We start from the raw sequence: 27,606 nt of genomic DNA on the forward strand, positions 1-27,606 counted from the left end.
TTGAAAATGGTCATAGATTAATTGATAATGAATTTTCAACCTTTGTGAACAAGATCAACGTAGCAAATTTCAAAGGACAAAGTAGAGCCTCTTAGGGGCTAAAAGACTAAAGTAGATCAAATTTGATCTAATAGAATCAAGATGTTAGAGGAGGCTATTGTTGATTGTGAAAACATTTTCAGGAAAAGGAGCAATGCACTTTTCAAGCCCATTCAAGTTGTCGAAAACCTCAAGGACCTCTACATGATTAGAGACTCCATTCTCATCTCTAGAAATATATTACAAGAAGATATTGAGGTTATTAAGACTTCAATGGGACCAAAATTTTGACAACTTGACTAATTTCTTGAAAGATGAGATTAAAAATGGGTTAGTTATATTTGTAAAATTTAATTAATACTTGTTATATACAACTACATAGTTGCAAGAATATGCCCAAAGTATTGAGGAGGAGTCTTTGACTTATGTGTCAAGCAACACATAATGGTTCATCCAATGAAAGAATATATCAAAGAATGGCTAAAGAAATCATGGTAAGATATCATTAATTTGCATTAACTATAAAAAATTTAGATTAATGATGTCCTTTAGGCAATATAATGGAGCATTGAAGTTGATAATATATGAAGATTGGTACCGCTTCCTTAAAATTATTTATATGTATGAAGATTTATCTCATCTGAGGATTGTTCCAAAGTACTCTTTGCAATATCCTTATAATTACATGGTGCTAGGATTCCACACACTTCAATGGATTCTTGAAAAAACAAAATTAGTTGGTCGACTATACACCACAGGTTCACCAACACACTCTTTGCTTGAATGTTAGAAAGCGTCACACAGAACTCCATTCGATCTTCATTAATCTCAACTCCTCAATAACCTTGCACTACTTTCATTGAACTACACCAACATAGCTCCACTCAGTCAATATGGCTTACCACAGTTCTCTACCTAGTGCAGGCACTTTCCTCAATCACACGTACAACTTCAATGATCTTAGGGGAAAATCTATCACAGTAGTCGCGACATAGATCATCGGATTTGGTATGATCCAACACTTCAAAGGCACCTCACTAGAATCGACTATGAGCTTTTGTTATGACCTTCCCTCACTGATTTCGATGACGTTGGTTCTCAACTCATTGACGAGCATGAAAATCCACATGTAGTCTTCCATATTCACAAAGCTTGCAACAACCACACCAACATGGCCCCTCACACCAAACTCACTCAGCTCTAGCCTCATGCCCCTTATTTTTGTAACCTATGCTATGATATCAACTCATAAAATGGAAGACAAAAAATGAAGGAGGGTTCCAGCTCACTGGTGAGACAATCGCTCAATCGGAGACTGGACCACAAACACGTATTCACTAGACCAGCATTCTCTTACATATATAAATTACATATATCGGTACACGTTGCTGAGTGAGGAGATGTTCAAGAACTCCATCTCTTCCTGGATGTATCTGTGCAGGAAGCCGCGGTATTTGAGTACCAGATGTAGCTCAGAATCTTTCATACCCAACTGTGTGCGAAGGGTATGAAAAATGTTTGTGAACTCCAGCACATCTTGGTCTCGTCCCTGCCGCAGTGTGGTCCATTTGATGTATTTGTCCTCATAGCTTTTAATAGGGTAGTACTGCTCCTTGATGGCATCCCAAAAGTCATTCCAAGTGGGTGCGGCTGAAAATAGTGAGCCTGTACTTTCATCCTTCTGCTCACAGTAGGTTTCCCACCAGTCCTTGACGTGGGGGGCTGCTTTGAGAAGAGCGAAAACAATCTTTTCCCGACCCGAAAATTCATGAACAGAAAAATAACCCTCTAGCATATTTAACCATTTATCTACGGCATTTGCGTCTATCTGACCCTCGAATATGGGGATTTCAAAAGTAGCTTGTACCTTAAAGGGTGTGGCATTTCCAGAGTAGCTGCTGGAAGCCGATGCGTCACTTTTGGGTAGCCGCTGAAGGATCTGGGCAAAGTTATCCATCATCGCGTTTCGTTGTCGCTCGAGGGCTTCTTCGAGCAAGATTTTGATAGGATCTCCTGCTCCCTCTTCTTTCTTCTCATCTGCCATGGGAGGCCGTTGGGATTTATGAGGCTAGTCTTGCAAAGGTTCGACCAGTTCAAGCCCTAACTCCTTATATTGCGACCTTGTTGGGGACATGCAAAGAAAAACAGAGAAAAAGCAGACCGCTCTGATACCACTGATCCAGATTTAAACATGAATGCAACAATTACAGAGATAACCATATACACAAAGATGCAGTGGAAATAATACTTCATTTCGTTAATGGAAAATATTGAAATATGCTTACAACTAGAAATGGAAATAAACCAGCTAGGGCGATGGTAGCTTATCTCTGAGAAGAGATGTGGTGGCTACATGCCTCTAAACTGTTCTAAAACTGTGTTACAATGAGGCTTGAAGGCCTATTTATTATTGAGAAACAATGGAAAACCCTTAACATTACAAAACCTAACCCTAGAAGATGAAACGCCAAATTGTGGGCCCCATTTGGGTAAATTCGTACATCAATTTCCAGGGGTCGTAACTTTGGCATACGATCTCCATTTGACGCGTACAATAGCTCGTTAGAATGATCTATCCGAGCACTACAACTTTAAAGCAATAGGTCCATGGACCCATGTTGACCCAAATTTCCCAAAAAACGTCGTTTAGGGCCTCAAAACAGCTTCAGAAGTTCAAGACCGAAAAAACTACTAAAAATAGTAAACTGTGCTACAATTTAGGAAACTGAAAATGTTGAAAGAGACAGTTGTGGGGGTCCAAATGGGATAGGTGGGTTGCCACCAACATCTAACTGGATCATTCCTCCCCCCTTAGGAAGCAATGGTCCCCATTGCGTTGAGTTCCTCCCTGAGATGAGGAAGCTTCTGCTGAGCTGTTCTGTAATCTCTGATGTGACCAGAAATGGTGGGAAGCATGGTCGACAATGGTCCACATTGAACACTCGGTGCAAGCGAAGGAATGAAGGAATGCTGTGCTTCAAAGCATTGTTGCCCGTAGCCTTGGTACTAGTGTAAGGACCATGTCGGAGTGGTCGAAGCTTCTGATGGGCTCTTGTAAGGCGTTCTTTCCGTAGATGTAACCAAACTTTGTCACCCACCTGAAACTTGTGTGGTACCCTTGTGGGTGAGGAGAAGTTGTTCCTGTGTTCTGTCATGACCGTATCCCTTTGCTGCTGCTGCTGCGTGGAGGAACCCTTTGCGGGGGTCATGGATGTAGCAACGATCTTCCCCTTACTTTGGGAGTGAGCCAGATAGATGAATTTCCTGGTCTGGGAGATGAGCTTGCTGCCTTTCTTAGTAGTGATCAAAGAGGTGGCGGTAGGTGGGGTATCCTGTATAATGAATCACCCAAAGAAATAATGACAGCACAAGGCCTTGTCTCATACACAACATGTCACCTCCACAAGTATGTCTGGCCTAATAGTACATCGCAAACATCCAGAGGTGTAACATCACACAATACCTCGTCTATGAAGGGCTTGATGCTGTAGGGAAGGCGGCACTGCTGGCGAACTTTGAGATCTCGTCCTTCATGAAGCCACCTGATACTGTATGGCTGCGAGTGTGGTGTAGTCAGTAGGCCCAACTGCTTCACGACCTCTGCTGAAACAAGGTTCTTTTGGCTACCACTGTCAACAATGAATTGTAGTGGTGAACCCTTCACCCACATCTGTGAGTGGAAAAGATGCTCCCCTTCCTCTGGATTTTCGGACTCATTTTTCTGGATCTTGGTGGTGGCAACAATGGCGCTTGGATCCGCATCAATGATCTGCTTCCCTTTGCCATTCCCCTTGTCGGGTTCTGGCTCAGGGTCGGAACATGTATCTGATTTGGAAGCCTTCAGCTTGGCCACCAGCGACTGCTTGGTCCGACACTCACTTGTGTTATGAGTGGGACTCTTGTGGAACTCACACCACTTTCCTGTGTCCTTCTTCGGCTTCATGGTGTTGTTCTTTTCTTGCGGCTTCGACGGGTTGTCTTGGGTCACCTCGCCTTGGCTTTGTCCTTTGGGCTTCGGATTGGTAGATTCAAAGTCTCGCTTCTTCTGTTTGAACTTTTGCTCGATTTTGACAGCATATCAGTACTCCGTGCTGAGTGAGGAGATGTTCAAGAACTCCATCTCTTCCTGGATGTATCTGTGCAGGCAGCCGCGGTATTTGAGTACCAGATGCAACTCAAAATCTTTGATACCCAACTGTGTGCGAAGGGTATGAAAAATGTTTGTGAACTCTAGCACATCTTGGTCTCGTCCGTGCCGTAGTGTGGTCCATTTGATGTATTTGTCCTCATAGCTTTTGACAGGGTAGTACTGCTCCTTGATGGCATCCCGGAAGTCATTCCAAGTGGGTGTGGCTGAAAATAGTGAGCCTGTACTTTCATCCCTCTACTCGCAGTAGGTTTCCCACCAGTCCTTGACGTGGGGGGCTGCTTTGAAAAGAGTGAAAACAATCTTTTCCCGACCCGAAAATTCATGAACAGAAAAATAACCCTCTAGCAGATTTAACCATTTATCTACGGCATCTGCGTCTATCTGACCCTCGAATATGGGGATTTCAAAATTAACTTGTACCTTAAAGGGCGTGGCGTTTCCAGAGTAGCCGCTGGAAGTTGATGCGTCACTTTTGGGTAGCCGCTGAAGGATCTGGGCAAAGCTGTCCATCATCGCGTTCCGTTGTCACTCGAGGGCTTCTTCGAGCAAGATTTTGATAGGATCTCCTGCTCCCTCGTCTTTCTTCTCATCTGCCATGGGAGGCCGTTGGGATTTGCGAGGCTGGTCTTGCAAGGGTTTGACCAGTTCAAGCGCTGTTTGACCAGTTCAAGCGCTAACTCCTTATATCCCGACCTCGTTAGGGACATGCAAAGAAAAACAGAGAAAAAGCAGACCACTCTGATACCACTGATCCGGATTTAACAGGAACGCAACAAATTACAGAGATAACCATATACACAAAGATGCAGTGGAAATAATACTTCATTTCGTTAATGGAAAAGATTGAAATATGCTTACAACCAGAAATGGAAATAAACCAGCTAGGGCGATGGTAGCTTATCTCTGAGAAGAGATGTGGTGGCTACATGCCTCTGAACTATTCTAAAACTGTGTTACAATGAGGCTCGAAGGCCTATTTATTGTTGAGAAACAATGGAAAACCCTTAACATTCCAAAACCTAACCCTAGAAGATGAAACGCCAAATTGTGGGCCCCATTTGGGTAAATTGGTACATCAATTTCCAGGGGTCGTAACTTTGGCATACGATCTCCCTTTGATGCGTACAATAGCTCGCTAGAAAGATCTATCCGAGCACTACAACTTTGGGAGGCAACATGGGTCCATGGACCCATGTTGCACCATATTTCCCAAAAAAGGTCGTTTAGGGCCTCAAAACGGCTTCGGAAGTTCAGGACCCGAAAAACTGCTAAAAATAGTAAACTGTGCTACAATTTAGGAAATTGAAAAAGCTAAAAGAGACAATTGTGGGGGTCCAAATGGGGTAGGTGGGTGGCCACCAACATCCACCTGGATCATTCCTCCCCCCTTAGGAAGTAATGGTCCCCATTGCATTGAGTTCCTCCCTGAGATGAGGAAGATTTTGCTGAGCTGTTCTGTAATCTCTGATGTGACCAGAAATGGTGGGAAGCATGGTCGACGATGGTCCACATTGAACACTCGGTGCAAGCGAAGGAATGGAGGAATGCTATGCTTCAAAGCATTGTTGCCCGTAGCCTTGGTACTAGTGTAAGGACCATGTGGGAGTGGTCAGAGCTTCTGATGGGCTCTTGTAAGGCGTTCTTTCTACAGATGTAACCAAACTTTGTCACCCACCTGAAACTTGTGTGGTACCCCTGTGGGTGAGGAGAAGTTGTTCCTGTGTTCTATCATGACCGTATCCCTTTGCTGTTGTTGCTGCATGGAGGAACCCTTTGCAGGGGTCATGGATGTAGCAACGATCTTCCCCTTACTTTGGGAGTGAGCCAGACAGATGAATTTCCTAGTCTGGGAGATGAGCTTGCTGCCTTTCTTAGTAGTGATCAAAGAGGTGGCGGTAGGTGGGGCTACCTCCGGTATCCTGTATAATGAATCACCCAAAGAAATAATGACAGCGCGAGGGCTTGACTCATACACAGCATGTTGCCTCCACAAGTATGGATGGCCTAATAGTACATCGCAAACATCCAGAGGTGTAACATCACACAATACCTCGTCTATGAAGGGCTTGATGCTGTAGGGAAGGCGGCACTGCTGGCGAACTTTGAGATCTCGTCCTTCATGAAGCCATCCGATACTATATGGCTGCAGGTGTGGTGTAGTTGGTAGGCCCAATCGCTTCATGACCTCTGCTGAAACAAGGTTCTTTTGGCTGCCACTGTCAACAATGAATTGCAATGGCGAACCATTCACCCACATCTGTGAGTGGAAAAGACGCTCCCCTTCCTCTGGATTTTCGGGCTCATTTTTCTGGATCTTGGTGGTGGCAACAGTGGCGCTGGGATCTGCATCAATGATCTACTTCCCTTTACCATTCCCCTTGTTGGGTTCTGGCTCAGGGTCAGAACATGTATCTGATTTGGAAGCCTTCAACTCGGCCACCAGTGACTTCATGGTCCGACACTCACTTGTGTTATGAGTCGGACTCTTGTGGAACTCACACCACTTTCCTATGTCCTTCTTCGGCTTCATGGTGTTGTTATTTTCTTGCGGCTTCGATGGGTTGTCTTGGGTCACCCCGCCTTGGCTTTGTCCTTTGGGCTTCGGATTGGCAGATCCAAAGTCTTGCTTCTTCTGTTTGAAATTTTGCTCGATTTTGACAACATATCCGTACGCCGTGCCGAGTGAGGAGATGTTCAAGAACTCCATCTCTTCCTGGATGTATCTGTGCAGGCAGCTGTGGTATTTGAGTACCAGATGCAGCTCAGAATCTTTGATACCCAATTGTGTGCGAAGGGTATGAAAAAAGTTTGTGAACTCTAGCACATCTTGGTCTCGTCCCTACCGCAGTGTGGTCCATTTGATGTATTTGTACTCATAGCTTTTGGCAGGGTAGTACTGCTCCTTGATGGCATCCCGGAAGTCATTCCAAGTGGGTGTGGCTGAAAATAGTGAGCCTGTACTTTCATCCTTCTGCTCGCAGTAGGTTTCCCACCAGTCCTTGACGTGGGGGGCTGCTTTGAGAAGAGCGAAAACAATCTTTTCCCGACTCGAAAATTCATGAAGAGAAAAATAACCCTCTAGCAGATTTAACCATTTATCTATGGCATCTGCATCTATCTGACCCTTGAATATGGGGATTTCAAAATTAACTTGTACCTTAAAGGGTGTGGCGTTTCCAGAGTAGCTGCTGGAAGCCGATGCGTCACTTTTGGGTAGCCGCTGAAGGATCTGGGCAAAGCTGTCCATCATCGAGTTCCATTGTCGCTCGAGGGCTTTTTCAAGCAAGATTTTGATAGGATCTCCTGCTCCCTTGTCTTTCTTCTCATCCGCCATGGGAGGCCATTGGGATTTGCGAGGCTGGTCTTGCAAAGGTTCGACCAGTTCAAGCCCTAACTCCTTATATCCCGACCTCGTTGGGGACATGCAAAGAAAAACAGAGAAAAAGCAGACCGCTCTGATACCACTGATCCGGATTTAAATAGGAACGCAACAAATTACAGAGATAACCATATACACAAAGATGCAGCGGAAATAATACTTCATTTCGTTAATGGAAAATACTGAAATATGCTTACAACCAGAAATGGAAATAAACCAGCTAGGGCGATGGTAGCTTATCTCTAAGAAGAGATGTGGTGGCTACATGCCTCTGAACTGTTCTAAAACTGTGTTACAATGAGGCTCAAAGGCCTATTTATTGTTGAGAAACAATGGAAAACCCTTAACATTCCAAAACCTAACCCTAGAAGATGAAACGCCAAATTGTGGGCCTCGTTTGGATAAATTGGTACATCAATTTCCAGGGGTCGTAACTTTGGCATACGATCTCCGTTTGACGCGTACAATAGCTCGTTAGAAAGATTATCCAAGCACTACAACTTTGGGAGGCAACATGGGTCCATGGACCCATGTTGCCCCAGATTTCCCAAAAAACGTCATTTAGGGCCTCAAAACGGCTTCGTAAGTTCAGGACCCGAAAAATTGCTAAAAATAGTAAATTGTGCTACAATTTAGGAAACTAAAAAAGCTAAAAGAGACAGTTGTGGGGGTCCAAATGGGGTAGGTGGGTGGCCACCAACATCCACCTAGATCACTAATCCGGAATTAAACAGGAACGCAACAAATTACAGTGATAACCATATACACAAATATGGAGCGGAAATAATACTTCATTTCGTTAATGGGAAATACTGAAATATGCTTACAACCAGAAATGGAAATAAACCAGCTAGGGCGATGGTAGCTTATCTCTGAGAGGAGATGTGGTGGCGACATGCCTCTGAACTGTTCTAAAATTGTGTTACAATGAGGCTCGAAGGCCTATTTATTATTGAGAAATAATGGAAAACCCTTAACATTCCAAAACCTAACCCTAGAAGATGAAACACCAAATTGTGGGCCCCGTTTGGGTAAATTGGTACATCAATTTCCCGGGGTCGTAACTTTGGCATACGATCTCCGTTTGACTCGTACAATAGCTCGTTAGAAAGATCTATCCGAGCACTACAACATTGGGAGGCAACATGGGTCCATGGACCCATGTTGCCCCATATTTCCCAAAAAATTTCGTTTAGGGCCTCAAAACGGTTTCGGAAGTTCAAGACCCGAAAAACTGCTAAAAATAGTAAATTGTGCTACAATTTAGAAAACTGAAAAAGCTGAAAGAGACAGTTGTGGGGGTCCAAATGGGATAGGTGGGTGGACACCAACATCCACGTGGATTAGAAAACCTGCAAAAAGCTTATAGAACCTGAAAATATATGCCAAAAACTATAGAAGATAACCCAATGGAAAAAAAAAAAATTATTAATCAAAGATATCACCTGTGGAGCAGAACATAAGTGAATTAGGTCTTTATTGTCCTCCTCCATGAAAGAGTTATTTTTTGTCCCTACACTTCAGATAGATACGTACTCTCTCCTTTGGTTGCAAGTGGGAAAAATAATACAAAGGGTAGAGCTCAAATTCAAGGGTTATGTGCTCAGAGTGACGATGATGATAATGCTCATGTGTAAGTAGTGAGGGAAAAACCTCTCTATTTATAATAAAATGCTATATTAGACTAGATCTAGTCAAATAATAAAATATTTGGTTGACAAGATCAAGATCTAACCATTATGAGTATTTTATTATTTTTGAGAGAGGAAAATATTAGAGAAATGGTCAATAATATTTATTTAGTTAACTAACTAAAAAAATAATGATTAATTGAGTTAATTAAGAAAAGTGGGTGAAATAATTAATAAATGAAAATGATTTATTAATTATTTCTAGGAGATAAGGTCAAAATAAGTTAGAAATAATTACTAAATAATTATTTAATAATTATTTCATAGGAGAAAAATGTAATGATTAAGGAATACTAAATAAATAATTATTTATTTAATAATTCCTCGGTGATATAGTCAAAAGGAGTTAGAAATAATTACTAAATAATGATTTAATAATTATTTCAAGGGATAAATGTGAAATGATTAAAGAATGATAAATAAATAATGATTTGTTTAATTATTCCTTTGGATGGGTGAAAATATTTTTAATTATTTTTTCAAAATGGGTAAATATGAAAATAACATGAAATTGATTAAATGGGTTTATAGGTTATTTTCAAGTGGGTTAATTAATTAAATATAAATAATTTAGGAAGAGTGGTTCTCTAAATTATTTCGTAATGTGAAAATGGGTTTTAATGCGTAAAACGCATACTACATGGTATATTTTGATCATCCTAATGGGAAATGGCTCGGTGATCACTTTTTGGGGATAACACTTGGAAATATCACACATTATTGAATCATCCAAGATAAAAATATCTAAAGAGGCTCAACCTATGGAGGAGCCAACAAATATGGAAGTTGATAGTTCTCCACTACCTGATTAAGTTACATCTTGCATAGTTGAAACCCAAAGAATGATTCAAGAGAGAGCAAAAGAATTAAGCATCTTTGGTGACTAGCCAGAAACCATCCAAGATGTGCATTATGATCGAGGTAATAAAAGTCTAAAGAATGAAAGAGTAAATTTTCAAAATAAAAAGGTCATTAATAATTCAAAAATTGAAGTGGAAATTTCTAAAATAAGAGAAAATGGACTCTTGAAGTTACACTAGGCTACTGGTGAAGCTCTATCCCACTCTGTTGTAAAACAGGAAGCCAAAAATCTAAGATTAATAAGCAAAATAAATGAGATTTAAGAGGTTCTTAATCCAACACCCTTGTTCATGACCACCTTAGCTAATCTGGATTTATGAAGGAATGAAATGAAATATAGATATAAACAAAAACATAACTTCAATTCATTAATAACAAAGTATCGAAAATTGTTTACATGCAAAATGGAAATAAACTAGTTGGTGCGATGGTAGCTTATCTCTGAGAAGAGATGTAGAGGCTACATGCCTTCTAAAATCTATTACAATGAGGCTCAAAGGCATTTTTATTATTGAACAACAAATGGAAACATTGAACAACCAAAACCCTAACCCTCAATATGGAACACCAAGAGTTTGTTTGCATCGTTGGGGTCAGTTGGACAACCAACTTCACAGGGTTGTAACTTGGTCATATGATCTCTGTTTGGCACATATGATACCTTGTTAGAAAGGTCTCTCCAAGTAATACAACATTTTAAACAGACATGTTGTGGAACTCAAAAAAATGTCATTTAGGGCGTCAAAATAGCTCTGGAAGTTCAGAACCCAAAAAACTGCTATACATAGGTTCTCCTCAACCAAGCAACGTATACACATGGGTTAGCTGACCAAAAGGCGCGTGTGTGTATACACACACTTTCACGCAAGAAAAAGCACGTACATGTTGGAAAACTTGGTTTTGGTCCGTGGTATTTGGTCCTCGGTATTTTGACCCATGGTATTGGTCCAAATTATCTTTTTCGAAGTGTTGACCCCAGGTATTTGGTCCAAGGTATTGCTTCTAAGTGGTTTTGGACCATGGTGTTGGGTAAGTCCTAAGACTATAAAAGGAGGAGGAGATCATTAGGCAAGGGCACTCAAGTATTGAATATCTAATGAAGAGTAAGATCTAGAATACTAGTGATTGGGTTATGGTGAATAGCTGGATCTGAATCAAGGAGGAACCTGAGCGCTTGAAAAAGGATAAGTTCTATTGATGGGTCAAGATCTTAAGGCTTGAAGAGAAGTATATTTGTATGGTTTTGATCTTTTATAATTGGCACATGTCTTAATCTATAAATCTGATGATCTGGGTATAACTAATGTCTGAATAGTTGTAAGGGTTAAATCATCTTTTACAGATCTGTACGTAGGTTCAATATAGCAAAGGCACGTATACACGCTGGTTCGACATTTCAAAACAACGTATACGCGGGTTTTCCTTGAGGAAAGTGCGTATGAATGCAGGTTCAATACATTGAAGTATCATACGTCTCATAAAACATGTTTTAGCTACTTCTGTTTACTGTTGCAATATTCTAGGTTTTGGTTTGGGTTCTGTAACTATTACTGTATTCTGGTTACAACATTTAGAGAAGCGATTGTTTGATTCAGTTTTGGTTGGTACAAAGGATATTGGTTGATGTAGATATATTTGATGTTTGATTGATGTTATTGGTGGATCCAGTCTGAAAATTTATGAAATGTGGTCCCTGGAAGAAAAGAGAAGGTTGTAGCCTTTTGTAGGTCAGCACCTATGTACTAGTACATCAGCTAGTACAAGAGATAAGGGGGTTGTAGCTCCCTTCCAGGAGAAGCTAGAGAATGAGATAAGGTTGTAGCCTTCCGCAGGTAGAAGCCTGTGTACTAGTATAAGACTGCACCAGTACAGAAATATTGTAAAAAGAAGTTTCTTATTAAAAGAAGATAGAGACGAATTGCAGCAGGTGGTTTTCACCAACATTAGGTTTACACCTTATATCTTGTGTTCTTGTGTATGATTGTCTACTCTATTTTTACTGTACCTAGTTATTGTTATATGGTTCTAATGCACAAATTAAAGATCAACATCTGATGAATTAACTAAATTATAAGTCTGCAGGATATACGCTAGTTTTCTTAACAACAGTTGCGTATATACGCAAGTTTCATTAACTGAAGTGGCGTATACAAATATGATTGTGAAAAGAAATTTTATTGTCTTGCTAACACTGATCCCCCCCCCCTCTCAGTAGTATTTCCAACAATCGGTATCAGAGTCAGGTTCTTCACAAGAAGCTTGATTGCTTGAAGGAAGATCTATCATCATGAGTAACTATGAAAGAGAGGCATCCATTGGACCACTAATCTTTGATGGGAGAAACTTCATCTATTGGAAGGTAAGAACAAAAACTATCTTCAATCTCTTGGAACAGATGTTTGGGAAATCGTGGAAGGAGGATACACATTTCCATCAACAATTCCTAGAGATACGGTAGGTAAAAGGAAGTATGAAACAAATGCCAAGGCTGTCAATGCTCTATTGGGGAGTCTGTCAGAATCAGAATTTGTCAAGGTTATGCAGCTCAAAACTACCAAATAAATATGGGACAAGATCATTCTAAGCTATGAAGGAGACGATCAGGTAAAACATGCAAAACTACAATCTCTCAGAATTCAATATAAAACTCTCAGAATGCACAATGATGAAAGTATAGCTAATTACTTCTTACGTATAGATGAGACTGTTAATCGCATGAAAAAATTGGGTGAAGAAATAAAAGAAGTTACTTTAGTTGAAAATGTTTTAAGATCTTTGTCTTCTAATTTTGAATCAAAAGTTTCTGCCATAGAAGAAAAGCAGGATCTTCATAGTATCACTATGTCACAGCTGCACAGAATCCTAACTGCTTATGAAATGAGAAAAGGGGGTCCATCAGATATGAGAGAAGCCACTTTCAAAACTTCAAGAAAAGGAGAACTCAATGAATCAGGACATATGTCAGAAGGAGAGGAAGAATCAAACTTTGTCAAGAACCTTCAATGGGTTTCTGGAAGATTCAGAGGTAAACTACCTTTCAAATGTTTTGTTTGCAGAAGATTCGATCATTATGCTGCCAAATGTCCTCACAAAGATAAGCTTGATAAAGGTAAGGAATCAACAAAATGGAATAGAAAACAAGTTGTAAATATAAGAGCTACTATACGCATGAGGATAGCGATGGTTTATCAAATAGTGATGAAGATGAAAATAATAATGATTATAGACTTTTGATGGCTTTTGAAGATGATGATTTCTTGGATGCTTTAGATGAAGATGGTCTCTATGATGAAATTTCTAAACTTAAAATTTGTTTAGAAGAAAAGAGTATGATTATAGATACTCTGACATTCCAACTTGCTGAAAGGGAAAAACACAATGAAAAGTTAGAATGTGAAATTGTGGGTCTAAGAAAAGAAATTGAGAAAACAAAAGCTCTCAATCTTAGGTTTGCTAAAGGATCAGAAACTTTAGAAGAAATTATCAAAGTGTAGCATTCTCCTCTGATAAAGACAGTTCTTGGATATACTGAAGAATCATCTCAAGCACAGAAGCCATCAACCTCCAAAAGCTATCTTGATGCAGCAAGGAGAAGTGAACAGGTTGACAATCGTCAGCAGAGGCTTAAAGCAGATCACTAGGTAAATCGAGTTCAATCTACTTCAAGGATGAACAGAAGCTATAACCAACCACAAGTAAATCATTCTAAATTTGCTTCAAGAATGAATGTCAATGGAAACTACAATCACCAGGTCAGTAGATTTGATAATCACAGGAATTTCTTTAATGGCCAATGTTTTTCATGTCATAACTTTGGACACAAAGCTGCTCAATGTGTTGCTTACAAGACCATCATGACTAGAGAAGCACGAAATCAAAGGAATGTGACTGGGATCATGAAAAGGACCTACAATAACTTTTCTGCTCTTGAAAATGAAATAGAATGCTCTATCTGTAACAACTTCGGTCATGAAGACTCTGAATGTAGGAGTAAATTTCGGCAAACATCTCAGAAGGAGCAAGCTTCATTGGGTCCCAAAACATGGAGAAAGAAAGAACCACAAACAGAAATATGTGGTATAACCTTATATGTAGAAGGACAAGAAAATCAATGGTACATCGACAGTGGATGCTTGAAACACATGACAGGTGATAAAGAAAAACTTCAGTCATATAGTTCCTTAGAAAAGGAAAGGAAGGTCTCATTTGGAAATGACACTCTTGCAGTCATAAAAGGTAAAGGCTCTGTTCTCTTAAAAGAAAAGGTCAAAGCTAGCAATGTTATGTATGTTGATGGTTTAAAGCATAATCTATTGAGTGTTAGTCAAATGTTTCAAGGAAATGAGGTAGTATTTCAATCAAATGGATGTGTTTTTCATGAGCTTGATACAGGAGAAACAATGATCAAAGGCATAAGAACTCCAAATAATTTATACATACTCAAGGGAGGACAACAATAGTGCTATCTAAGCAAAAATGATGAGCACTAGCTATGGCACAGAAGATTGGGGCATCTAAGCTTCCCTCAGATAAGGAAAGCATGCAAATTCCAGGCTGTTCGCAATCTTCCTGACATCAGAATTCCAAAAAATACAATATGCAAATCATGTCAATTTGGTAAGCAAACCAGAACACGTTTCCTTGAGAATGAAGGATCAGCTAGTAAGACGCTTGAACTTTTCCATACTGTTTTATGTGGTCCATCAAGGAAAAAGTCACCTCGTGGAGAAGAATACTTTATATTGCTCATTGACGACTTTTCCAGAATGTGTTGGATAGGACTTCTAAAGCATAAAGACAAAGCATTCGAAAAGTTCAAAGCCTTCAAAGATTTGGTTGAAAATGAATCAGATCGCAAAATCAAATGCCTCAGGTCTGATTGAGGAGGGGAATTTACCTCGGATGAATTTTTCGACTTCTATGAAGAACATGGAATAAGAAGGGAATTCTCTACCGCAAGGACTCCTTAGCAAAATGGAGTGGTAGAAAGGATGAACAGAACTGTTCAACAAATGGCTCGTGCTATGCTAGATGAGTCTGGAACTCCTGCAACCTTTTGGGGTGAAGCTACATTTGCTGCCATCACTATTCTCAACAAAACAAATTTTCGGGTAAACAGAGCTCAAACTACTCATGAACTTTGGTATGGTAAGACTCCTACTGTAAAATACTTCAAAGTTTTTGGAAGAAAATGTTACATCAAAAGGAATGATGAAAAACTTGGCAAGTTTGAACCTAGAGTAGATGAAGGCATTCTCCTTGGTTACTCTTCCCGAAGTAAAGGATACAAGTGTTATAATAAAGGACTAGGGAAAATTGTTGAAAGTATTGATGTCGTGGTTGATAAAATAGGCGAAAATCCAAAGCAGGTAAAAACTGAAGAGTGGGAAGAAGATGAGGATTATCCTTCCACATCAAATCAAACTAATGTTGAAGAAGAAGAAACCAATGAAGCACTAGAAGAGCAGATAATGGCAAAAGAAAAGACTCCATCCAGATATGTTCAGAAAAATCATCTAGAGGCTCAAATTTTGGGATAGAAAGAGGAAAGTGTGCAGATAAGAAGAACTATTACAGAAGCTTCAAGCTATCTAGCATTGTTTCCTCCATCGAAACACAAAATGTACCTGAAGCATGCAAAGATGAATGTTGGGTCAAGGCCATGAATGAAGAGCTTGAGCAAATTGAAAAGAATAATACTTGGGAATTAGTTCCTAGACCTCATGATAAGAATGTCATAGGAACCAAATGGATATTCAAAAACAAGCTGAATGAAAATGGAGAAGTTATTAGAAACAAAGCTAGACTTGTTTGTAAAGGATATGCTCAACAAGAAGGTATAGACTTTGAAGAAACTTTTTCACCTATTGCTAGACTTGAAGCCATAAGAATGTTCCTTTCTCTTTCTAGCTTTCAGAAGTTCAAAGTATATCAAATGGATGTGAAAACTTCTTTTCTTAATGAGACCTAGAAAAAGAAGTTTATATTGAGCAACCAGATGGATTCATCCTTGGAAATGATCCAAAACTTGTATGCAGACTCAGAAAGGCTCTCTATGGTCTAAAACAAGCTCCAAGGGCCTGGTATTATCGTCTTGACAAATACCTTCACCAACAAGGTTTTTCAAAAGGATCAATTGATAGCAATCTATATATAAAAATTGACAATGATAAATTGCTAATACTTGTTGTGTATGTTGATGATATCATTTTGGTAGCAATGAAGAAGCCATGAGTCAAAACTTTGCTTTGGTAATGCAGAAAGAATTTGAAATGTCCCTGCTTGGTGAGCTCACATATTTTCTTGGTTTACAAGTTCAACAAAATAAAGACGGTATTTTTATATCACAAACCAAGTACCTCAAGCAAATTCTGAAGAAATATGGCATGGAAGATTCTAAACCAGTATGTACCCCTATTGTAACAAGATGCAGCCTCAGCGAAAATGATGAATCAGCAGCAGTACATCAACCAACCTACAGATCCATGATTGGTATTCTACTCTGTCTAATAGGTACCCGGCCAGACATCATGCATGCAGTAGGAATAGTTGGAAGATTCTAAGCAAATCCAAAGGAAGCACACCTTCAGGCAGTCAAAAGGATTTTCAAATATCTTCAAGGAACACAAAAATTTGGTTTATGGTATCCTAGGGATACAGATCTTACACTTCATGCATATACAGATGTAGATTGGGCAGGAAGCGTGGATGACAGAAAAAGCACTAGTGGTGGTGCATTCTATATGGGTTCCAGATTAGTATCTTGGTTCAGCAAGAAACAAAGTTCAATTGCATTATCTACAACTAAAGCAGAATATGTGGCTGCTACATCTTGCTGCACACAACTCCTTTGGATGATGCAAACATTGCGAGACATTAAGATCACATGTACTCCACCCATCTCCATTCTATGTGATAATACAAGTGCAATCAGTATTTCAAAGAATCCAGTCATGCATTCCAAGACCAAGCACATACCTATCAAATATCATTTTCTTCATGAACAAGTGCTTGAACAAAAGGTCAAATTGGAGTATGTTCCCTCCAAAGAACAGGTTGCTGGTATATTCACCAAACTATTGCCCAGAGAGACATTTGAATATCTCAGACAAAAGCTAGGAGTAGTTGATGCATCATCTTGTTGTTGAAACCTATCTAATTCAGAGAAAATTAGTTGTACGCGAGTTTCATGAAGCATATCCATGTACATACGTTGGTTGCTATGGATACAGTCGCGTATATGTTGGTTTGAAGAAAAACAATGGGCTAGACTCAAGATGAAAAGAGTCTGATATGGGTCTGACAGAGACCATCTGGCATAGGTTCAGGGGGAGCATATACTTCTAATAATGCATTGTTGGCATTATCTTAGAAGATCTTGGTACATTTTCACAGTTGTTTTTTATTCAGGTGGAACAGGTGTAGAGGGAGATCATGGTTGTTGATGGTGATTGACAGATGTTGTTGATGATAGTTGCTGATAACTATCTTGTTTTAGATATTTTGTCTCTATGTCATGTATATCTTTTATTATTAAGGTCATGTAATGACCTATTTTGTTTCCCCACTATGCCTGGGATGGATGATGTAATGTTCTTGTCTTATCATGTATAATCTTTTGGTGTATCCCCACTTGGTTGGGTGGATGAGTCAATCTTGGTATATCCCCACTTGGTTGGAGATGGATGTATGTATGAGTCATTGGTGATAGGAAGGTCATTTATGATGTATAGAGTCTTGTTCTTCTTGTAGAACATCTTTTTGCAGACCTTGCTTACAGTCAAGGGGAGCATGAACAACACGCTTCAACATATCAGAGAATTCAGCATGTACTTAGGGGGAGCATAACCCTTTGCTCTTGATGACAAGGGGGGAGAGTAACTTGGGGTTGCCATCAAGTCCAAAAGGGGAGATTGTTGGCATTATGACACAGGTTTGCCGCTATGACACAGATGTTGTCCTTGATGGCAACTCACTTAGATGACAGATCAAAGTTCAGGCTCTCAGGATGAAGGAAAAAGAGATATACGCAGGTTCCCCTCAACCAAGCCACGTATAAATGTGGGTTAGTCGACCAAAAGGCACGTGTGCGTATACACGCACTTTCATGCAAGAAAAAGCACGTACATGTTGGAAAACTTGGTTTTGGTTCGTGGTATTTGGTCCTTGGTATTTTGACCCATGGTATTGGTCCAAAGTATCTTGTTCGAAGTGTTGACTCCAGGTATTTGGTCCAAGGTATTGCTTCTAAGTGGTTTTGGACCATGGTATTGAGTAAGGCCTAAGACTATAAAAGGAGGAGGAGAGCAAGATCTAATGAAGAGCAAGATCTAGAATACTAGTGAATGGGTTATGGTGCATAGTTGGATCTGAATCAAGGAGGAACCTGAGCGCTTGAAGAAGGATAAGTTCTATTGATGGGTCAAGATATTAAGGCTTGAAGAGAAGTATCTTTGTGTGGTTTTGATCTTTTATAATTGGCGCTTGTCTTAATCTATAAATCTGATGATCTGGGTATAACTGATGTCTAAATAGTTGTAAGGGTTAAATCATCTTTTACAGATCTGTACGCAGGTTCAATATAGCAAAGGTGCATATACACGCTAGTTCGACATTTCAAAACAGGGTATATGCATGTTTTCCTTAAGAAAAGTGCATATGAACGCAGGTTCGACACATTGAAGTAGTGTACGTCTCATAAAATATATTTAGCTACTCCTGTTTACTGTTGCAGTGTTCTGGGTTCTGGTTTGGGTTCTGGTACTGTTACTATATTTTAATTACAACATTCAGAGAAGTGATTGTTTGATTCAATTTTGGTTGGTACAAAGGAGATTGGTTTATGCAGATATATTTGATGTTTGATTGATGTTATTGGTGGATCTAGTCTGAAAATTTATGAAACGTGGTCCCTGGAAGAGAAGAGAATGTTGTAGCCTTCTGTAGGTCAACACCTACGTACAAGAGCTAGTACATCAGCTAGTAAAATAGCTAAGGGGGTTGTAGCTCCCTTCCAGGAGAAGCTGGAGAACGAGAGAAGGTTGTAGCCTTCTACAGGTAGAAGCCTGCGTACTAGTATAAGACTACACCAGTACAAAAATATTGTAAAAAGAAGTTTCTTATTGAAAGGAGATAGAGATGAATTGCAGCAGGTGGTTTTCACCCCAATTGGGTTTCCACCTTATATCTTGTGTTCTTGTGTGTGATTGTATGCTCTGTTTTTGCTGTACCTAGTTACTATTATATGGTTCTGATGCACAGATTAAAGATCAACATCTGATGAATTAACTAAATTATAAGTCTGTAGGATATACGCTAGTTTTCTTAACAAGAGTTGCGTATATATGCAAGTTTCATTAACTGAAGTGGCATATACAAATCTGATTGTGAAAAGAAATTTTATTGTCTTGCTAATATTGATTCACCCCCCCTCTCAGTATTATTTCCAACATAATTGTCTCATTTGAGGATTGTTCCAAAGTCATCTTTGGAAGATCCTTCCAATTTCATGGTGTCGGGATTCCACACACTTCAATTGATTCTTAAAAAACAAAATCAGTTGGTCGACTATACACCACAAGTTCACCAACACAGACTTTTCTTGAATTCTAGAAAGCTTCACATGGAACTCCACTCAATCTTCATTAAGCTCCACTCCTCAACAACCTTTCACTACTTCCCTTCAACAACCCCAACACACCTACACTCAATCAATCTGGCTTACCACAGTTCTCTACCTAGTGCATGCACTTTCCTCAATCATACATATAACTTCAATTATCTTAGGGGACAATATATCACACCAATCGCGACATAGATCAATGTCTTTGGTATGCTCCAACACTTCAAATGCACCTCATCAGAATCAACTATGAGCTTGTTCTATGACCTTCCCTCACTAAATTTGGTGACATTGGTTCTCAACTCCTCGACCAACATGAAACTCCACTTGCAGTCTTTTGTGCTCACACAGTTTGCAACAACCACACCAACATGGCCCCTCACAACTAACTCACTCGACTCTAGCCTCATGCCCATGAATCATGTAACCTATGCAATGACACCAACTCATAAAATAAAAGCTAGAAAAGGCAGGAAGGTTGCAACTCACTTGTGATACAATCACTCACTCAAGAGACTGGAACACACACACACTTGTATTCACGAGGCCAACATATTCTTACATATACAAAATTACATTCTTGTTGAATAGATTCCTATAATATAGGAACTAAAAACCAACAAGGACTGATTAAGGAATTATTACAAACAAAACTGTAACAATACATAGCAAACACTATTATTAGGAGAATCTTCAAATTTCTTCATTATTAATCTAACATGAAAGTGCGACTGAATATCCATTATTAAAAATATGATTACATGTTTTTTTTAATGTATATATTTATAACTCATATATTATGTCCTTTTAAAACTAAGATTACTACTAATAATAATAATAATTTAAAATTAAGTTATAATTCAGTTAATTTTTATGATTTTTTGAATTTTGGCAATGTGAGATGTATGATGAGGTAAGTTATTTGATGTCTCTCTATATTTACTAACTATTAAATTTATATGGGTACACAAATTTAATTACCAATAATTTAATCGATGCTTAAGGCTCACCTAAGTTCGTCATCCATTCATGGAAGAAAGGACTCTAATGTGGCTTAAGGAATGAGTAATGATAGCACCTTGGTGGAGAAGATGGAAAGGATCCACCTCCCATTTTGGTCTTGGTGTTAGGTGTAAAATTCTAGACAAGTGTTCCCAAATATTACTCTTTATGGTTGGTGATGAAACTACTTAACAACAAAAATAAAACATAAAAAAGAGCTCCAAAACCCTACAATCTTCAACAATTATCTTCAAATTTGCATAAAATATCAGATAAAACCTGCAAAAGGCTTATGGAACCTGAAAATATATGCCAAAAACTATAGAAGATAACCCAATGGAAAAAAATTATAATTTATTAATCGAATATATCACCTGTGGAACAGAACATAAGTGAATTGGGTCTTTACTGTCCTCCTCTGTGGGAGGGTTCTTTGGTGTCCCTATGCTTCAAATAGATACTTTCTCTCTCCTTTGGTTGAAAGTGGGAAAAATAATACAAAGGGTAGAACTCAATTTGGAGAGCTCAACGGTTATGTGATCAGAGTGATGATGATGATAGTGATCATGTGTAAGCAAAGAGAGAAAAACCTCTCTATTTATAAAAAAATGCTATATTAGACTAGATCTAGTCAAATGATAAAATATTTAGTTGACAAGATAAAGATCTAACCATTATGAGTAATTATTATTTTTGAGAGAGGAAGAGATTAGAGAAATGGTCAATAATATTTAGTTACTTAACTAACTCAAAAAATAATGATTAATTGAGTTAATTAAGAAAAGTGAGCAAAATAATTAATAAATGAAAATGATTTATGTAATTATTGGTGGGCTCCAGTATTGTAGCAATAATGCTACAACTCCTGGAACTCCCTTCTTTAATTTTATCAACCCGATAGTTCGTAACAAACTTGGAAGTGACGGTGCTGTATGCACAAGTACTAGCTCTTGCCGCAACTGTCACTTGGTCAGCTGGCACAAGTCCACTAGGAGCTTAAGCCAACTTCTATGAGCTCTTAGAAGAAGCTTTTTAATTGATGGATGAAAGCTAACTCGAAGGAAACTAATCTAATTGCAAAAAGAAACTGAAAGCCAAAAAGAAACGCAAACCCTAGCAAACCCTAATTCTACCAGCTAGTCCTACTGACGCAAAGGAGAGCATGCAAAATACTGAAAGAGATGCCATTACTTCTATGAAGGTAAAATGCATGTTTCTAAGTTATCACTATCTGAAGAAAACATCTTTTTGTATTTTTGATTAAGTTGTTGGAATTATCATGCATGTGCTTTTAACTAGCTTTTCACTGTGCAGAGGTGGATCAAGGAGGAGAAATTCTTGGGAAATGTTGGGAAGGTTCAGAGAGGGTCTAAGGGGTCCCTAACATCCTTTCAGAGAGTTTCACAAAGTCTGGATGCCATGCAACCGTGTTTATCAACTTCTACAGGAAGTCTGCAGGGGTTTCTACAGGATGTTCAGGATTTCTACAGGATGTTCTGTAATTCTTCTACAGGATGTTTAGTAATGGAATTTTGGAGCATGGATGGAGGGAAAACGGTGGGGGAATGAGTATGGAGGTGAAATAGGGGTATGGGGGAGTTCAAGACTTGGAGGATGGAGTTGAGGAGAAGGTGTAGATGGCTGGACTTGTTCCAAGAAGACTGAAGTAATGTTGCACATGAGATAGGGTTATGAGGGCAGTATGGCAACGTGAGGCAAGAAACCAAGTTAGGAGATGGAGAAGATGGGTTTGAGGGAGTCTGGGTAGATAGAGAAGTGGTATAGGTGCTCTGCAATTTGTGTTTCCAACTGAACCAACAAAGACATGCAAGAAAACAAAGATCTAGCTATGCTACCCTAATATGATATGGCTAACAGTAACGAGAATGGACAGCAGCTTTATTTGCAAGGAAACCATGTATATTAATTATGAAATGAAGCATTCAAAGATCTGAACATGTAACCAACTTCTGCAAATGAAAACCAAACACTAATGATTGCATGGCAAAGCAAAGTCAGTGTTTTTGTGGGCAGCAAAGTCATCCTAGTCACAGCTCCTGATCCCACTAAGGGAGAGGTGAAACCACAGATGTTTGTTGGCCCTTTTCTTGAAGCTTTTTCTGTTAACAACCTATCAACTAAATCTGAGCATGAAAAGCTATTTTACACATAAAAAACAAACTAAATAACAAAACAAGAGTTAGATCTAAATAGCAGATTTTATTCTAAGAATGCAGCAAAAACACATAAAGATAATCAAAGGAGGTATTGGGCGCTTGAGATGGGCCCAACCCCAAGAGCTACAGCCTCCTAAGAGAGATTTAGAGCTGGTGCAAAGCTGGATTCATCTTTATTGATCAAGAAATGAAGAGTTACATCAAAACTGTCCACAAGGAGAACTTGAAGATGAGCTGACAGCAAAACTAATCTATTGCCTAAAAATCAAATTACAAAATGACTACAACAAGACTATGAAATGACTAACTACCAGCTACAAAATGACTAACCACTAGCTAACCAAAAATGACTAACTGAAATGAGGCCTTAAGCCCTCTTATTTATACAAATTGAGGACCCCAACAGTCCTCCTAAACTTTAGGGACTCGGCTGCCCAAGACTTGTAGTTAACAGCAGTCCTACTTGACTTGCTTGGCTGCCCTTGTGCTGATTGATTTGGTGGCCTTTGAACTCCGAGCTGATGGTGGAGAATTCGAGGTAAGGGCCCATAAATGAAGGGGACACCTTCCTACAAATCCTCTCCCTTGTTCTCCCACGAATTTGGCTGCCAAGTGCTCATTAAGACCTTCAATTTTGTCTCCAAATTGACCAAAAAGGCTACACAAAGCACCCATTAGACTTGTTGGCATAATGACTAACCAAATTCACTCTATTAGCATAAATATAATAAAAAACATGCAATAAACTAATGAGAATGGTGGATTAAGTCAAATTAGGAGGTTGAATGAGCCCAAATAATTATCCATTTTTGGGGCTCATCAATTATTTCTAGGAGATTACATAAAAGTAAGTTAGAAATAATTGCTAAATAATTATTTCATAGGAGAAACATGTAATGATTAAAGAATACTAAATAAATAATGATTTATTTAATTATTCCTCGGTGATATGGTCAAAAGGAGTTAGAAATAATTACGAAATAATGGTTAAATAATTATTTCAAGGGATAAAAGTGAAATGATTAAGGAATGGTAAATAAATAATGATTGGTTTAATTATTCCTATGGATGGGTGAAAATATATTTAATTAGTTTTTCAAAATGGGTAAATATGAAAGTAACATGAAATTGATTAAATGGATTTCTAGGTTATTTTCAAGTGGGAAAATTAATTAAATATAAATAATTTAGGAAAAAGTGGTTCTCTAAATTATTTCCTAATGTGAAAGTGGGTTTTAATGTGTAAAACTCATACTGCATGGTATATTTTGATCATCTTAGTGGGAAATGGCTAGGTGATCACTTTTTGGAGATAACACTTGGAAATATCACACATAATTGAATCATCCAAGATAAAATTCTTTAAAGAAGGTCAATATACGGAAGAGCCAACAAATAGGGAAGTTGATAGTGCTCCACTACCTGATTAAGTTACATATTTCATGGTTGAAACCCAAAGAATGATTCAAGAGATAACAGAATAATTAGGCATCTTTGATGACTAGCCAAAAACCATCCAAGATGTGCATTATGATCAAGTAATAAAAGTTAAGGAATGAAAGAGTAAAAATTCAAAATAAAAAGGTCTTTACTCATTCAAAAATAGGAGTGGACATTTCTGAAATAAGAGCAAATGGACTCTTGAAGTTACACTAGACTACTGGTGAAGCTCTATCCCACTCTATTGTAAAACAAGAAGCCAAAAATATAAGATTAAGAAGCATAATAAATGAGATTTAAGAGGTTCTTAATCCAACACCCTTGTTTGTGACCACCTTAGCTTATTCAGATTTAAGAAGGAATTAAATGAAATACAGATATGAGAAAAAGCATAGAGATGCAACAAAAACTGAACTTCAATTCATTAATAACAAAGTACTAAAAAATGTTTACATGCAAGATGGAAATAAACTTGTTGAGGCGATGGTAGTTTATCTCTGAGAAGAGATGTGGTGGTTACATGCCTTTTGATCTATGTTACAACGAGGCTCAAGGGCCTTTTTATTATTGAACAACAAAGGGAACCCCTAAATAGCCAAAATTGTAACCCTAGGAGATGGAATGAAAAGAGTTTGTGGGCCTCATTGAGGTCAGTTGGACAACCAACTTCCCCAGGTTGTAACTTGGTCATATGATCTATGTTTGGCACATATAATACCTTGTTAGAAAGGTCTCTTCGATTACTAAAACATTTGTGGTAGGCCTATTGTGGACCTCAAAAACAAATGTTGTTTAAGGGGTCAAAACAACTCTGAAAGTTTAGGACCTAAAAAAATGCTAAAAATAGTAAATTGTGTTGTAATCAAGGAAACTAATGAAACTAGTTGGAGGTCCATGTGGGATAGGCAGGTGGCCACCAATATCCACTTGGATCATTAGTTATCAAAGCACTAATTCTATGGAAAATACATCTGGCACACCCCATCAAATAAGAAAAGTGACACACCTACTCACAAGAATCAGGTCATACATTGCAACTAATGACAATCAGAGAATGGAAATTATTGAAGAACTATGGGAAATCACTCTACATTTGAGGAATTTGGCACAGAGAATTCATCCATTTTCTGATTATGTTAAAAACGATCTTGAAAATGGTCAAAAATTTATTGATAATGAATTGTCAACCTTTGTGAACAAGATCGAATTACTTATCAAATTTCAAAGGACATGGTAGAGCCTCCTAGGGCCTAAAGACTAATGTATATCAAAGTTGATCTAATAGAATCAAGATGTTAGAGGAGGATATTTTTTATTGTGAAAACATTGTCAGTAAAAGGAGGAATGCACTTTTAAAGGCTATTCAAGTTGTCGAAAACCACAAGGGCCTCCACATGATTAGATACTTTATGCTCGTCTCTAGAAATATATTACATGAAGACCTTGAGGTTATTAAGACTTCAATAGGTCCCAAATTCGACAACTTGACTGATTTTTTGAAAGATGAGATTAAAATGTGGTTAGTTATATTAGTAAATTATAATTAATAATTGTTATCTACAACTACATAGTTGCAAGAAGATTCCCAAAGTATTGAGGAGGAGTCTTCGACTTACATGTCAAGAAACACATAATGGTTCCTGCAATGAAATAACATATCAAGAATGGCTAAAGAAATCAATGCAAGATATCATTAATTTGCAATAACTATCAAAAAATTAGATTAACAACATCCTTTAGGAAATATAATGGAGCATTTTCTTCAACACAAGGAGTCCTTATGCTTCATTTTTGTGAGTATCCAAATTTATTGAAGCAATTCCCCTCTTTATTCCCAATCTTTGGTCATCTAGGTTACTTTCTTTTTTCTTCACATCACTTAAGTCGATCCTTGACTGTGTTCTTTCTTTCTTTCAATTATCTTAAATATTTATTGGTCCACATGAGCCCGTTCCTAGTTCCCTTATGGGACAAATGCATTTACTTTTACATCTTTAAGTGTCAGGATTTTGAAGAGTTCTTTAGACACATGATTTTTTCAAGACTTTAAAATTCTAAAAAATTATAATTGAGTCTTATGGAGAGCTCCTGTTATAGACATTTTTGTGCCTCGCAGCATGGAGCATGAAATGTCAATAATTACAGGGATCCTCAGTCCCTAAACAGGTTGTTCTTACCCCTAGAGGAACAAGGTCAACAAACCACAACACTTCCTATCAATTCTCCACCTGAAAACACTCAAAAACAGGCTATTTTTGGATCATGTCAGCTGCTCCACTGAGCATCTGCGCTGAATGTCAACTGCTCCTCCTTGTACCTGCGCTGAAAGTCAAAACCAATGAAGGCTACCTGCGCTGGGCGAGATTGGCCAAGTGGCACAGTCATTCTGCAAGGTGTCAACTGCCCAGGAAGCTTCCAAACTGACACTTGGTTCAAGGAATTCGCCCTATGATGAGTAAGAGGTACTTGATCTCCATGTGGAAGCAAGGATCTCCAAGTGGACTCAAGAACTGAAGTTTAACTGAAGAGGGAGAGGACACAAGGCAGCTTTAGGTCAGTCTCAAGCTGACTCATCCTTTCTCCAAATCTCCTATATATAGAGCTCTTCTATGAGGCCTAGGGAGGCTGGAATTTTGTGCAAAGCAAGGAAGTGCTGTTGGTTTACAGTTAGAGCTATTGGGTGATTGCTTTTATAGAGGGGAAGAGGAGATTTCTTGCTGCTGGGGAGGTGCTGCTGGATTGGAGCCATTTATGGTTGTAACCTTCTCAGAACCTTTTTCTTCTATCAATAAAGCTTTGATGTTCTCCTATATACTTGTATTGCAATGATGTATCGTTTTTATCTGTATATTTGATTCATTCTAATCCATGCATCAGTTATGAGTACATGTTTCTTGTAGTTTCCCTCTCTTGTTTTTGCAGGATCTTTGTGTAGCTGGGCCGGCAAAAGGAGCAAGGAGCTGGGAACAAGAGGCAAAGAGAGAAGACAGGATCGACAAAAGCGAAAGACATCGGTCGGTCAATCTTTTCTTCCTTCTCTGTACTTTCATAAAGGAAAAATATCAAAGCTTTACTTTCAGTTGTTGCTAAGGAACTATCACCCTTAGAGTAGGGATAGGGTCATTCCGAGTCGGATACTTTTCCCCACAACAAACTGGCGACTCCGCTGGGGACCTAGTATCTTGTTGGTTTATTGTGTTTCTTGCCATTCATCTCATAAACAAGGAGAGCACCAAATCGAACTG

This window comes from Pinus tabuliformis, chromosome 3_2 (genome assembly GCF_031772625.1).
Source record: "Pinus tabuliformis cultivar Carrire ecotype Pingquan chromosome 3_2, CPIR1, whole genome shotgun sequence".
Classification (NCBI taxonomy): domain Eukaryota; kingdom Viridiplantae; phylum Streptophyta; class Pinopsida; order Pinales; family Pinaceae; genus Pinus; species Pinus tabuliformis.